At 40.4% G+C, this 14,349-nt stretch overlaps 1 pseudogene across 1 annotated transcript in view; it reads right to left on the reverse strand.

The window, feature by feature from the left end:
- The window catches only part of LOC144369680 (E3 ubiquitin-protein ligase RNF213-like), a 67,621-nt pseudogene that overhangs the window by 27,010 nt on the left and 26,262 nt on the right, over positions 1-14,349 (reverse strand). The window contains exons 16-20 of the transcript XR_013429432.1: positions 3,965-4,550; positions 3,067-3,228; positions 1,986-2,220; positions 895-1,035; positions 621-785 (exon numbers count right to left, since the gene is read on the reverse strand). The product of XR_013429432.1 is annotated as an E3 ubiquitin-protein ligase RNF213-like (transcript). The remainder of the gene's footprint in view (positions 1-620; positions 786-894; positions 1,036-1,985; positions 2,221-3,066; positions 3,229-3,964; positions 4,551-14,349) is intronic.

The raw sequence follows: 14,349 nt of genomic DNA on the forward strand, positions 1-14,349 counted from the left end.
CCTTTTTATTTTGAGACAAGATCTCACTAAGCTGCTGAGGCTGGCCTTTAACTTGCAATCCTCCTGTGTCAACCTCCTGAGTCACTGGTGTTACAAGCATGTGCCACCACACCTGGCTTGATTACTTTTTTTTAATATTTATTTTTTAGGTGTAGATGAACACAACACAATGCCTTTATTTTTACATGGTGTTGAGAATCGCACCGGGGTTCTGCCCGTGCTAGGCCAATGCTCTACCACTGAGCCACAATCCCAGCCCTGGTTACTTTAGTTTTGATGAAGAGTGCCCATTAGAATCTTGAGATTTTTGATTTTGCCAATTTACAAAGTAAATGAAGCCATTCATACTTCTTCCTAAGAACTATCTACCTGGTCACCTCCTGTTAAATGCAGTGGATTAACCATCTGTCACTACTGGTTGGTGACAGATGGTAAATCCATCAGCTCTTTTGGAGGAGCTGATGGCCCTAGGGCCTATCCCATCTCAGATGTGACTTCACGCAAGGTGCACTCTGCAGACCCACAAGCTCCACTCTCTGGAACCACTCTGTCCACCAGAGGCCAACCCCTGCTTATTTCCATTTGCATGCCCAGCCTGAGGCAACAGGGCACCTGCTCACCTCAGAAAACCTCTCCACTTCCATACTCTTTTGGTCTTTCTTGCCAGACATCAGCATCAGCTTGTTTAAAAGATCCCTCAGCTCTTCCAAAGTGTAGGAGCGATCTGGCTCTAGGCCACTGTGACCCCCAGGGAGGATCAGGTGCAAGATGGCATCTGGGGAGATCTGGGAGGCACAACATGTTTAGAGGTCATTTTCTAGTGGCTGAAACCCTGACTCTGCAGCAGGCCAGTATGTGCCACCAACAGTGCACCTGGAATCTGGGAGGGCTCACCTTCTGGTCACCTGTGGGTGCCCTGATCTCATAGATGCCTCTGCTGTTGATTGCTGTGGCCAAGGACAGGGACAAGAGCTCAATGGATCCATGGCTTTCCTTCACTGTCTTCAGCCACTCCAAGTTCCTGGCAGAATCTCACTATTGGGACAAAAGTAGAGAACATGGGCCAGGGTTCGAATGACTATCTTCCTGGATGTCCTCCTCCTGACTCTGCCCTTGCTGGGCAAACTCCAGCCACTCCCCTCCAGGGCTCTGGGTGTAGCTGCTCACCCAATGCCTAAGGCTGTCTCAGGTGCCTCTGCCTGATCCCTCAGGACCCTGCTTGGTCCCCAAGGACCCTGGCCACTCAGTGTAGATGCACTGGTGCCTGGTTCCTAGCTGACACATGGAGTTCACGTGGCCTGCACTTATGGGTAATTGGGTGGATGGCCACAGGACTTGCAGCCAGGTGGGAGGCCACCATCCTGCTGTGTTCTCAGAACAAAGGCCCTCTGAGGAAAGATGCCTGACTGAACAGGAGCCCTAAGTTCTTAATATCCTGCCATGGTCCCTGAGCATGGCCAGAACAACTTAGGAAAATTTTAAGAGAATGTGAGCTTCTAGCAGGAAAACTATCTATCTCCCCATCCTCCAATCACATGTAGGACCAGCTGTCCTGAGTAGGGTGCAGGCCTCTGGACATCTCTGCTCATTGGGTGAGTTATGTAGTGCTGGTTAACTAAGACTCTGGTACAGGCAATTTACTTAAATGTTTATTTTTTCTGATAAAAAATTAATCAATATCAATTGCAAAAAATACCCAAAAGTAATAAAATAAAGGAAAATTACTACCATTCAGAGAAAACCACTGTACACTCTCTTTTACACTTCCTATTGTGCTCCTTCCACTCCTGTCTTGTAGGGTGGAGAGTACTCTTGACATGCAGTTCCATAGCTCTCTTCAAACCCAAGACAAAAAAAGCATTTCCATTTATGAAGAAAACCTGGTTTTCAACTTCAGTTTAAATGGCTGCCCATGTGCCCTCAAAGCAGAGCAGTTCCCTCGAGCTACAAGATCACCATGCCTTGGAACCGGGAGCAAGACTCACCAGCTTACTGGGCAGGTGAGGGTCGTTTTGCAGAGCCTTCCAGAGTTCTTTCAGCAGTTCCATGAACTCGCTGAAGCCTGCCTTCTTGTCCAGCTTATACAGCAGGGACGCATAGCCCTGCACAGCATCATGGAAGCAGGCCACCCGGTCCACATCAATGTCATTTTCTCCAGCCAAGATGGAGGCGAGGTCCACAAACACCTGGAGCTCGGTGATGCCTGAGACAGAAAGGGGGCTAGCACAGAACAACTCCACGAAGCTGCACAACTCATACCTGGGGCATGAGGCCATCAATAGATACTAAGTAAACATCTAGGGCCTGCTCCACTTCCTGCCTTCAGTTAGGACTCCAGGATACCTTTTCTTTTGTAGGATATGATGACACCACTGACCAACATCTAACCTTTACCAAACAATTCCCAGACACTGTACTAGGCTTGTGTGTACCTTATTTCCTTTAATCCACAAACATCATCACTTAAACAAAAACAGGTTCAGTTGGTAAAAAATATGTAGATGATTAATTATTTTAAAAAATTGAGATAATTCTCTTGAGTTAATTACCAATCAAAGATTGTACATCAAAGCAGACTCAGGAGTACAAGCAGTACAGTTCTGGATGCTATCAGGAGGTGTCCTGCCAGGCCTCTGTGGTGCACAAGTGCTGCTCCTGCTCCATCTACTTGGCCTTTCTTACCTCCCCTCCCCCACCCTCTATCTAATCTGTACAACCACATAGGCTGCCCAGCCCTAGACTTGGAGAGAAATGCACAGCTTCCGCAAGCTTGCTGCAGCAACATCCCCTTATGTGCAAGAGCTTGCCTAGTCCTCTAGAAGAATGAGTTGGAAGGCACAAAAGGAGTCAAGATACTGAAGAAAATGATGCCAGCATCCAAAGATGGAGAGAGCAGAAAAGAAAACAGTTTTAACCAGAACTCTGAAAAGCCACCCTGATGCAAACTCCTGGAAGCAGACGCTGCCCCCCACCTAACACGCAAGTGATTGAGGCAGGATGTCCTCAAGTTCAGGAACAAAACTTGGCAAACACTTGAAACCGAGCTACCCACATACGTCCCAGAGCAGCCAGCTGACCAGCTCCTTCTGCAGGGCCAGCTCTTCTAGACACTGGCAGTGGGGCTCACTTATATCCTGTAGCAGCTTCTTGGCCTGGATGAGCTGTGGGCTGATATGATCCAGTCTCTCATGACGGGTGGCCTCGAAGTCATCAGTCTGAAAGATGAAGCTCTGCTGGCTATACCAGAGACCACCCATGCCTGCCTTCCCACATGCCTGGACAAGAAGACGCTACAGCAAGAGTGTGACACACTCTTGCACCAAAAATAGTATGACCTCCATGGCCCTCTTTGCTACACTGCAGAAGCTACTGTCCACAGTTACCCAGTGCCATGAGGAAGCCTTCAAGGACTTTGAAACCTGTTCTGCACAGCAGCCCTGCCAGTTCTGGGCTTCTCTGTTTGTGAGAGTAACAGATGTGCTAAAAGTTTCAAGATTAGGTATAGACAATTCCACACTCTGCTAAATTTTAAGCACTATCATGCCTGTCTCTATTGAAACATAGGCTAAAAACAGGAAGGAGAAACTCAGGCCTGACCTATGACAGGAGTAATGTATCATTTGGTACTTCCTGCTGGAACTAGGAAAGGTACCTGGACAATTGATAAAATATTTCCTTTTGTGCTTTTATAACCTAATGAAATAAGATTCCTCTGGAAAGAGTATGGTTTCTCTATCCTGAATTTTTGGTTCTCAGATCGACCCAAGAAAACTCACTAGCTAAGGAACAGTCACACTATCTCAAGCAAAGGTAAAAATGCAGGCCATGTAATGTTCCAGCCTCAGTGCAGCCCAGACAGAGCCTTTCAGGGGGGCTGCCACACTGCTCGTTCCAGAATCCCGGGGGCTTCCAAGGAGTCTGAGGTAGGCCCCCACCTCACAGGAGTCCCCAGAAAATAACTTACAAAGTTTTTAAAGTGTGAAGAACACTGAAGTCACCAGTCAATCCAAAATCCTTTTTGACCTTGCAGATGACTTTGGCTGAGCTGATTGCCTGGTGCAGGCTATGGTACTCCTTGATCTGCTCAACACGCTCTGAGATCCAGCCCCTCTGGGCCTGAGGATGTACTTCACACATGATCTGGAGGTCCAAAGTCAGGTCATTGTATTTATCTACAAAGTCTTTGAAGATGACATCAATTTCTGCAAAGGTGACATCTCCTGACTTCAGATCCTGATATAGTTTCATGAACCTTTGGTAACAAGGCAAATATAAGTACCGATAGGCCTCTGTAAGTGCAAGGGGTCGACTTTTATATTCCCCTTTGGGATCGTTCAATGACTCTACGGCTTCTTCCCAGAAGATCTGGAAGATGTGGCTGTCTGTCAGTGAGTCTATCCTTTCAGCCATTTCCTGGACCTTGGGGCCTAGGTTGTAGTGTGTCATCTGCTTACAGGCCGAAGACAATGGCTGGCTCAAATTCATGATTTCATTCAGTCTTTTGCAATTCAGGTCTTCCATGTGTCTTGCTTCAATCTCTCCAAAATCCACTTTGGAAACCACAAGGAAACATGGAAGTTAAACTGCTAGTCATGGTAGCATCTTATTTTACTTTCCCAGTATTTCTAATCACTGCCTTAAGAAAACTAAGTGAACACCATTGCTGGGATTTTTGTCACAGGAAGAATTCATCCCTCCTCCCCTCCACCCTGCTGTGGCTCATTCATCAGTTTTCAAGATAAATAACAGATTGTAAGCTCTTGTGTGGAAAGGACAATTGGAAACACATATCCATCTCCTTTCCTCCCAAATCTGTCTTCAGTGACAGATTAGAAATTGCTTTTTCAAAGATCATAACCATCAGGAATGAGGAGAGTAGAAAAGGAGCCCAATAGCAACATATACTGGGAAGTAGAAAGATGACCACACCAAATGATACTCCTGGGGCCTGAAAACACAGACCCTGAGGCCACCGTAGACATGAGCTCAGCAAGGCCAAGCACAAGCTCCTGGTAGGCAAGAACACTAGTTTCTAAGGTCACTCTAGACTGGAGGAGGCAGAGAGGGAACAAGAAGTGAGTTCAAAGTCTATTTAAGAAGCAGTTGGTAAGAGTCCATCCCCACCATGGAGGCTGCCCTCTGCCTGGTAAGGAACAGGAAGGACCACCTGCAGGGCTCTCAGGCCTGGAGGCCACGTCTAGACACATACCTGTCTTGGGCAGTTACAAAGGACAGGGAGTATTCAATTTAAGAACCAAGAGGACCACACAGCCACCAGGGCAGGAGAACTGGAGTAGAGGAGCTCACCCTCCTACACTCCTTCTTGAATCCAGAAATATGGCAGCAGGCAGGGGGCTGCAAAAGTGACCAGCCCACAAGAGAAGCCCTCAAGGACCAAGTCAATTCAAGGGCAGCCACAGAGCCTCAGGGGCCATGGCCCAGAACCCCTAAGCCTGTCAATCCACTTGTGGTGACTGTCTTTATAGACACAGACAAACAAAAATCTTCAACCAGAATAGAAAAAGCTTTAACATGGGGAACATACCAAAAACCCAATAGGGCTGATGTAGCTCAGTGGTAGAATGCTTGCCTAGCATGTGTGAGGCATGGGGTTTGATGCTCAGGGCCACATAGAAAAAGAAAAGGCTAGGTTTGTTTCATTCTCAGCATGCGATAAAGAAAAGAAAGGGGGAAAAGCCAACAGAGAGAAGCAAATTGAATGAAGTGGAAAACTATGCAAGGAAAAGAAAAATCTTTAAAAATACCAATAATCTCCAAAAGATAAGATACTTCAACCATGATCCATGACAACAGCATAGTATATAAATGGATCTTTAAAGAAAAAAGGGAGGGGCTGCAGTTGTGGCTCAGTGGTAGAAAGCTCACCTAGTGCATGAGGCACTTGATTTGAACCTCAGCAATACATAAAGACAAATAAATAAAGGTATTATGTTTGTTTACAACTAAAAAAATTTAGAAAAAAAAAAGTGCTGGTGTGGTGGCATATGCCTGTAATTCCAGCAGCTTGAGAGGCTGAGGCAGGAGGATCGTGAGTTCAAACCCAGCTTCAACAAAAGTGAGATGCAAAGCAACTCAGTGAGACTCTGTCTCTGAATAAAATACAAGGAGCAGATGACAGCGACCTCAGCCTTTCTGCCTCACAGAAGGAAGTGGAGCAGACAACAGCGACCCCAGCTCACTCTATGGTAGGAGGAGAGCGACCATGCTATGTCCCCATCTGCTGATGCATGCAGTGGCTTTTCCCCTGGCTTCCATTTAGTGGCAACAGGCAGGACCAACAAGACCATATTTCAGGTTCCTGCAGGCAAGGAATTGGTAATCACTACAAGATTATAAGTTAGAAACTATAATACCTCAAATCTACAATGCTAGAGAGGAAGACACATGGATGACATGAAGAAACAAGGGAAGAAAGTGCTTGAAACACACCAAGCTGATACAATAATAGATTCCATTGACATTCCATTCCAAATGTACATAATTAAAATGATCTGCAGAGCAAAGTATGAATTAAAAGAGCAAATACAAGCAACAATTGACTGCTCCACCAAAGAGATTGAGAGGAAATACAGGTAACAAAAAGTTACTTCAAGAAAATCATAGAGACTGTGGAAAAAAAAATGGAAATCCTTGAAATGAAGGAAAACAATAAACCAAATAAAAAATTTAATAGAAAGCACCAGTAGACTAAATCACTTGGAAGACAGAACCTTAGGCAATGAAGACAAAATATATAATCTTGAAAATAAAGTTGACCACATAGTGATGATGGTGAGAAACTGTAAAGAGAACCTTCAAGAATTATGGGAAAACATGAAAAGACCAAATATAAGAATTACTGGGATAGGGGAAGGCACTGAGATACAAACCAAAGGAATGCACAATCTCTTCAATGAAGTAATAACAGGAAATCTCCCAAGCATGAAGAATGAATTGGAAAAATCAAAAACAAGAGGCTTACAGGACAGCAAATATACAAAATTACAACAGATCCACACCAAGGCACATTATAATGAAAATGCCTAGCATATAGAAAAAGGATAGAATTTTAAAAGCCACAAGATTAAAGTTTCAGATTACATATAGGGGGAAAACGATTCGGATCTCAGTAGATATCTCAGCTGAGACCTTCAAAGCTAGGTGATCCTGGAACAACGTATATCAAGTTCTGAAAGAAAATGGATGCCAACCAAGAATCTTCTACCCAGCAAAATTAAGCTTCAGATTTGATGATGGAATAAAAATCTTCCATGATAAAAATTAAAAGAATTTACAATGAGAAAGCCTGCACTACAGAATATTCTTGACAAAATGTTCCATGAGGAAGAAATGAAAAATAACAATAAAAATCAGTAAAAGGAGGAACCACACTAAAGGAAAATCCAATCAAAGGAGAAACCAAGTCAACTTAAAAACCAAAAATAAACCAAAATGACCAGGAATACAAACCATATCTCAATAATAATCCTGAATGTGAATGGTCTAAACTCATCAAACAAAAAACATAGATTTACAGATTGGATTAAAAAATCCAAAAACATACTGCTTTCAAGAGACTCGTCTCATAGGAAAAGACATTCACAGGTGAAAGGTGAAAGGATGGGGAAAAAACATACCACTCACATAGGCCATGTAAACAAGCAGGGGTTTCCATTCTAATAACGGACAAAGTGGACATCAAATCAAAGGTAGTCAGAAGAGGTGAAGAAGGACATTTGACACAGCTTAAGGGTACCATATATCAACAAAACATAACAATCATAAATGTCTATGCCGCAAACAATGGAAGTTCTATGTATATCAAACAAACCCTTCTCAATTTCAAGAAGAAATTGATCACAACACAATCATACTGGGTGACTTTAGCACACCTGTCTCACCTCTGGATAGATATTCCAAAGAAAAACTAAACAAAGAAACTACAGAACTCAATAATACAATTAAATGATTTATATATAACAGACATATATAGAGTAATTCATCAATCATCGAGTAAATACATCTTCTCAGAAGCACACAGACCCATCTCTAATATAGACCATATATTAGGCCACAAAGCAACTCTCAGCAAATGCAAAAAAATACAGATACTACTCTGTATTCTATCATATCATAAGGAAATGAAAGCAGAAATCAATAATAAAATAAAAAATAAAAGCTACTCCAACACTTGGAGACTAAATAATATGATATTAGAAGAGAAATGGGTAGCAGAAGACATCAAAGATCAGTTAGAAGAGAAATGGGTAGCAGAAGACATCAAAGATCAGTTAAAAAAATTCTTAGAGGTAAATGAGAATATCAACACATCATATCAAAATCTCTCGGACACTATGAAGGCAGTGCTAAGAGGAAAGTTGATTGCAGTAAGCTCATTCATTAAAAGAATAAAAAGTCAACAAATAAATGACCTAACATTACATCTCAAAGCCCTTGAAAAAGAAGAACAAATCAACACCCAAAGTAGTAGAAGACATGAAATAATTAAAATCAGAGCTGAAAACAATGAAATTAAAACAAAAGAGAGAATTCAAAAAGTTGACAAAATGAAATGCTGGTTCTTCTAAAATATAAGTGAAATTAATAAACCCTTAGCCAGGATAACAAAGAGAAAGAGAAAGAAAATTCAATTTACTAAAATTCCTGATGAAAAAGGAAATATCATGATGGACATTCTTGAAATACAGAAGATTATTAGAAACTATTTTGAAATTTATACTCCAATAAAATAGAAGATCTTGATGACACCAAAAAATTTCTAGAAACATATGATCTATTCTATCTGAATCGGGAGGACATACACAATTTAAATAGATCAATATCAAGCAAGGAAATAGAAAACACCATCAAAAGCCTACCAATCAAGAAAAGCCCAGGACCAGATGAATTTTCAGTCGAGTTCTACAAGACCTTCTAAGAAGAACTATTATTAGTACTCCTCAAATTATTCCATGAAACAGAAAGGGAGGAAACCCTTCCAAACTCATTCTATGAGGCTAACATCACCCTAATACCAAAACCAGACAAAGACACATCAAGGAAAGAAAACTTCAGACCAATATCCCTGATGAACAGATACAAAAATTCTCAATAAAATCCTGCCCAATCTCATACAAAAACATATTAAAAAGATAGTGCACCACGTTCAAATGGGGTTCACCCCAGGGACGCAAGGTTGGTTCAACATATGGAATCAGTAAATGTAATACATCACATAAATAAACTTAAAGACAAGAATCATATGATCATCTCGGTTGATGCAGAAAAAGCATTTGACAAAATACAGCACACTTTCATGTTCAAAACACTAGAAAAACTGGGAATATTAGGAGCATACCTCAACATTGTAAAAGCTATCTATGTTAAGCCCAAGGCCAGCATCATTCTAAATGAAAATAAATAAATAAATAAATAAATAAAAGCATTCCCTCTAAAAACTGGAACAGGACAGGGATGCCCTCTTTTACCACTTCTATTTAACATACTCCTTGAAATTCTAGACAGAACAATCAGAAAAAAACAGAAGTAATTAAAGGGATGTGCACAAGAAAAGAGAAATGCAAACTATTTGCTGACAACATGATTCTATATATAGAAGATCCAAAAAATTCCACCAGAAAACTCCGAGAACTAATAAATTAATTCAGCAAAGTAGCAGGATATAAAATCAATACCCATAAATCAAATGCATTTCTATACATAAGAGATTAATCCACTTAAAGAGAAATTAGAAAAACTACCCCATTCAAAATAGCCTCAAAAAATACAAAATACTTGGGAATCAACCTAACAAAAGAGGTGAAAGACCTGAAAACTACAGAACACTAAAGAAGGAAATTGGAGAAGACCTTAGAAGATGAATAGATCTCCCATGCTCTTGGATAGGCAGAGTTAATATTGTCAAAAGGGCATACTACTCAAACTGTTACATAGTTTTAATGCAATTCCTATTAAAATCCCAATGACATTCTTCATAGAAGTAGAAAAAGCAATCATGAAATTCACTTGAAAAAATAAGAGACCCAGAATAGCCAAAACAATCCTTAGCAAGAAAAGTGAAGCAGGGGGCATCACAATACCAGACCTTAAACCATACTGCAGAAAAATAATAACAAAAACAGGTTAGTATTGGCACCAAAATAGACATGTAGACCAATGGTACAGAATAGAAGATACAGAGACCAACCCATATAAATACAGGTTTCTCATACTAGACAAAGGTACCAAAGACATATACTGCAGAAAGGATAGCCTCTTCAACAAATGGTGCTGGGAAAGCTGGAAATCCTCTGTAGCAAAATGAAATTAAACTTCTATTTCTTACCATGCGTAAAACTCAACTCAAAGTGTATCAAGGACCTAGGAATTATACCAGAGACACTGTACCTAACAGACAAAAAAGTAGGCCCAAATCATCATGTCAGATTAGGCCCCGACTTCCTTAACAAGACTCTTAAGGCATGAGAAATAAAATCAAAAATCAATAAATGGAATGGATTCAAACTCAAAAACTTGTTCTCAGCAAAAGAAACAATCAGTGAGGTATGGGAGCAGAATTTTACCACACACACGTCAGATAGAACACTAATTTCCAAAATATAGAAATAATTCAAAAACCTCAATACCAAAAAAAGGAAAGAAAGAAAAGAAAAAAAGAAAGAAAGAATGTGTCTTAGCGTTGGTCTACTGAATGGATAAAAAAAATGTGGCATCTATACACAATGGAGTACTATGCAGCAATAAAAAATGACAAAATCATAGAATTTGCAGGGAAATGGATGGCACTAGAGCAGATTATGCTTAGTGAAGCTAGTCAATCCCTAAAAAACAAATACCAAATGTCTTCTTTGATATAATGAGAACAACTATGAACAGAGCAGGGAGGAAGAGCAGGAAGAAAAGATTAATATTAAACAGAGACATGAGATGGGAGGGAAAGGGAGAGAAAAGGGAAATTGCATGGAAATGAAGGGAGACCCTCATTGCTATACAAAATTACATATAAGAGGTTGTGAGGGGAATGGGAAAATAAACAAGGAGAGAAATGAATTACAGTAGATGGGGTAGAGAGAGAAGATGGGAGGGGAGGGGAGGGGGGATAGTAGGGGATAGGAAAGGTAGCAGAATACAACAATTACTAATTGGGCATTATGTAAAATTGTGGATGTGTAACCGACGTGATTCTGCAATCTGCATTTGGGGTAAAATTGGGAGTTCATAACCCACTTCAATCTAATGTATGAAATATGATATGTCAAGAGCTTTGTAATGTTGTGAACAACCAATAAAAAAATTAAAAAATTTAAAAAAAACAAAAAAATAAAGAAAGAAAGAAAACCTAAACAACCCAGTCAATTAATGGGATAAGGAACTGAACAGACACTTCTCAGAAGAAGATATACAATCGATCAACAAATATATAAAAAAAACTGTTCAACATATTTAGTAATTAGAAAAATGCAAATCAAAACTACTCTAAGATTTCATCTTACCCCAATCAAAATGACATTTATCAAGAATACAAGCAATAATGAGTGTTGGCAAGGATGTGGGGGAAAAGGTACACTCATACAATGCTGGTGGGACTGCAAATTGGTGTATCCACTTTGGAAAGCAGTAAGGAGATTCCTCTGAAAATTTGGAATGGAATCACCATTTGATCCAGCTATTCTATTCCTCATTCTACACCCAAAGGACTTAGAATCAGCATAGTATAGTGATATAGCCACACAAATGTTTATAGCAGCTGAATTCCCAATAGCTAAACTGTGGAACCAACCTAGAGGCCCATCAAAAGATGAATGAATAAAGAAACTGTGGTATACACATACACACACACACACACACACACACACACACACACACATACGCACACACACAATGGAATATTACTCAGCATCAAAAGAGAATAAAATTGTAGCATTTGTAGGTAAATGGATGGAGTTGGAGAATATAATGCTAAGCAAAGTAAGCCAATCCCAAAAAACTAAAGGTGGAATGTTTTCTCCCTTTAGAGGATGCTGATCTATGATGGGGGGTGTGGGAAGAATGAAGGATCTTTGGATTGGGCAAAGGGGAGGCTGGGGAGGGGTTATGAGGGTAGAAAAGATGGTAGAATGAGATGGGCATCATTACCCTACGTACATGTATGATTGCACAAATGATGCATCTCTACAAAATGTACAACCAGAGAATTGAAATGTTGTACTCCAGTTGTGTATGATAAATTGAAATGCATTCTGCTACCATATATAACTAAGCAGAATAAAAAATGAATATAATAATAAAAAAGAAATTACTCAGCCCACCAATAAAAGATATAATCCATGATTATACAATTACATCAAAGTAAATTCTACTCTCATGTGTAACTAAAAAGAACCAACAAAATGCAATCTCAAAAAAAAATCAGCATACTACAGTGATTCAACCACATTGATGTTTACAGTAGCTCAATTCACAATAGATAAGCAATGGAGCCAACCTCAGTGCCCTTGGACAAATGAATAAAGAAAATGTGGGGGGCTGGGATTGTGGCTCAGCGGTAGAGCACTCCCCTAGCATGGGCGGGACCAGGTTCAATTCTCAGCACCATATAAAAAAATAAAATAAAGGCATTGTGTTGTGTCCATCTACAAAAAAAAAAAAAAAAAATCTCTCTCTCTCTCTCTCTCTCTCTCTCTCTCTCTCTCTCTCTCTCTCTCTCTCTCAAAAATGTGGTAAATGTACACAATGGAGTATTACAATTACTCAGTTATAAAGAAAAATGGTTTATGGTATTTTTTTTGGTTAATGAGTGAAAATGGAGACTATCATAAGTTAAATAAGCCACAGTCCAAAAGTTAAAGGTTGAATATTATGTCTGATATGTGGAAAGTAATCCAAAATCGGGGGGGGGCATTAAAAATAATCAAAGTAAGATCAGAAGAGTAGACAAAGATGAATGAATATAAGGGAGGAGAGAAGGGATAGGAAAAGTCAGTGGAATGAATGCAACCTAAATTTCCTATATACCTGTGTGTATATACCATGAATATACCACAGTGAATCTCAGCATCATGTATATCCACAAGAAACTAATTTTAAAAAACTCTTAAGTAAATAGCAAAATGATCAGTAGAGTAGAGGGAAGGGAACAGGGAATGGGAAGAAATTAAGGTAAAGAAAAATACTGGGGATGAATTAGAACAAATTATATTCCATGCTTTTAAAATTATGCCAGTATATTCTATTTCTATGTATAACTAAAAAGAACCAATAAAAAGAAATATTTTATTTCTTTTATTTTTTTATTTCTTTATTTCTAAATAAATAAAATACAAAATAGGGCTGGGGATGTGGCTCAGTGTTTAAGTGCACTTGAATTCAGAGTTCAGAGGGTTTTTGGTACCAATACCTGGTACCAAAAAAAAAAAAAAAAAAAAAGAAAGAAAAATAAAAATAAAAAAGGGAGTGTCTTCAAATTAAATATATGAGAGCTGAAATGAAGAGTTCAATGCCAAGGCTGCACAAGAAGGTTGAGGAGAAGGCTCAGGAAGCAAAGCCCAAACAGAAGAGATGTTATGAGAATCAGGCAACTGTTCTAGCAGGCCCAGCAGCTGCTGATGTGAACCCAGCAAGAAGGAAACCACAATAAACCAATTCATGAGAACTCCCTAGAGTTCTAAGACTAGATCTCCAGCTGACAAAGATCTGCCAGTGCCCAGTCCTGGAGATGGAAAAGAGATCAACAGTCAAGCACAGTTTTATGACATCTTCAGGACACCAGGGCCAGAGAGCTCTCCAGAGCATCCCGGGAAGGACAATAAGCCTCACACAGAGGATCAGTAGTGAGGCTGCATCTGATGGCCCAATGCAATACTCAAGCAGCACTCTGAAGGAAACTCTGTCCCCAGCCAAATGATCAACCTACAGCAGGGGCACAGTTCTGTATCTGGCCTCCTGTGCCCCCATCCCAGCAAGCAGCAGATGCCACCCTCTGTCAAACAGAATTCAAGTGCAGGCCATGGATGCAGGACTTGTCCTACCAGCCCGGAGGCACAAGGCAACCCTGCGAGGTAAGGGGAGATTGAGGGCCACCTCCCCACCAGGGAAAATAAGCCCTTAGTCTGGGAGACTTTTCAGAGCCATCCACTCATACAACTGATATAGTTCGGGGTTGAATTCAAACTAAACACAATGAAAAAGGGGGGAAAGTTAATGACAAGACAAGAAAAGCAATTCCACCAGCTAAAGAAATCTTGTGCCAAAACTGTGGGATAGTCATGGTCCATGGCACGATCCACTTCTGAATCCTGTGTTCACACCATGGTGAAGGCCTAACCCTGA

This window comes from Ictidomys tridecemlineatus, chromosome 13, assembly GCF_052094955.1.
Source record: "Ictidomys tridecemlineatus isolate mIctTri1 chromosome 13, mIctTri1.hap1, whole genome shotgun sequence".
Classification (NCBI taxonomy): Eukaryota; Metazoa; Chordata; class Mammalia; order Rodentia; family Sciuridae; genus Ictidomys; species Ictidomys tridecemlineatus.